Source organism: Aplysia californica, unplaced genomic scaffold (assembly GCF_000002075.1).
Source record: "Aplysia californica isolate F4 #8 unplaced genomic scaffold, AplCal3.0 scaffold00274, whole genome shotgun sequence".
Taxonomy (NCBI): Eukaryota; Metazoa; Mollusca; class Gastropoda; order Aplysiida; family Aplysiidae; genus Aplysia; species Aplysia californica.
Genome location: NW_004797544.1, coordinates 287,142 through 288,795, shown reverse-complemented (window position 1 = coordinate 288,795; position 1,654 = coordinate 287,142). Strand labels below are relative to the sequence as shown.

The following is a 1,654-nucleotide window of genomic DNA, read 5'->3' as shown; positions in this document are numbered from 1 at the left end:
GCCTGAGCGTTAACGTTACTCGCAAACTTGAAATATGATATATCTAGACCCTACACTGACGTTGCTGCATCTCTTTGCACTCTATAATAAACTTCCCTGCGGTGCTAGCGCACTTTGGGCTAAAAAATAAAAAGCAAAACGCCACACTCGTTATAGTTGAGTGCGCAGTTACCCCTTGCCCCCCCTCCCTCTCTCTCTCTCTCTCTCTCTCTCTCTCTCTCTCTCTCTCTCTCTACCTTTCCACCTCACCCCTCCGTTCCCCCTTTGGCCTTCAACTGGCTCTACTCTTAATTGAGTCATGTGGTGCGCTCCACAGAGAACTGGCATTGCATCAGAGAGCACGGTATACGATATTTTAATAGTAATAGTAATATTCGTCTCTATCCTTACCAGAGTCCGACCCACATTTTGCAGTCAGGAAGTCGTGTTTTATATAAACTCGTGATATAGAAATGGAAAAACCCTCATAGACATTTAATTGTTGCTTCGCGACGGTTGGCTTGGCCTCAGAGCTTGTATTTAACTAGAGAGGCATGCTTTGATAGCTCATAGACGCAGGATAGTTGGCTGTCGTTCACACGTCACACACTGAAGCACATCAGATTCGGCATTTTCGGACAAAGGTAAGGAGCGTTTTTTCCGCTGAAGTGCTGGGGGGGGTTCGTTTTGTTTTTGGTTTGGTTTTGGTTTGTTTTTTTGGTTGTTTTTTTGTTTTGTTTGAGATTACTTGAACCGGTTCACTTTTTAGTTATACTTATAGTTTCGTTCTAGAGAGCATTTTAGGACACTTGCAAAAGCAAATAGATCTAGATTCTACGTCATAATCGTAGGTCATGTAATTGCCGAAGATTACAGGTGTTACTGGAGAGCAATATGAACAGAAAAGAAGAAGGAGAGCTGATGAAGACGATGTATTATGTTTGATTGGGAAGACGGGGGCAAACCACACCAGAACACCCGCCAACCACCTAAATGTCGGATTATACAAATATTACTCAAATGGGCTCAAAGGATAATTGTCGGTGTTGATAATATCTTCTATTTCTAGAGACATAAATACGAGTGTGAATACCTATTTAAGAGGAGATATTCATTCATTTTTTCCAGGGAGAGTGCGATTTGTGGAGGAGGAGGTGAACGTTTACTTACACTTTCGATTTATGTGGGGGGCAAATACAGCCGAACCTGTTAAAGATAACTGTTTTTAGACGGGTGGTCCTCTTGGGCAATGTAATTATTATTAACATCATTAAAGAAAATACCCAATTCGGTTAAAGGTTGAGTTTGTGTGTGATGGCGGGGGGTGAGATGTGCTATTTTGTACAAGTGATTGTCTTGGACAAAAGTTCGTTAGTGCAGGTTTGACTGTACCTTCTCATAGAAGATTTTTAGTAGGGTATTTGTAATGTTAGAGAAAAAAAAAGGAGAATTAGATTTTAAAAAAAGGAAATTAAAGTTAAATCCAGATACGATAGACATAGGTTTACCAATGAAGGAAACTAGCAATGAACTCTCCCAAGCCTTTGTGGGCCCAAATAAAAATAAAATATCAGCACAGCCACACCAATGTTTACATTACATGATATTATGTGTGTGTGTGTGTGTGTGTGTGTGTGTGTGTGTGTGTGTGTGTGTGTGTGTGTGTGTGTGTGTT

At 40.7% G+C, this 1,654-nt stretch overlaps 1 protein-coding gene across 1 annotated transcript in view; it reads left to right on the top strand.

The window, feature by feature from the left end:
* Nucleotides 1–320: 320 nt before the first annotated feature.
* The window catches only part of LOC101854956 (4-coumarate--CoA ligase 4), a gene marked incomplete in the record, with an annotated part of 32,130 nt that continues 30,796 nt past the window's right edge, over nt 321–1,654 (top strand). Inside the window, 1 exon segment of the mRNA XM_013084133.2 lies at nt 321–623.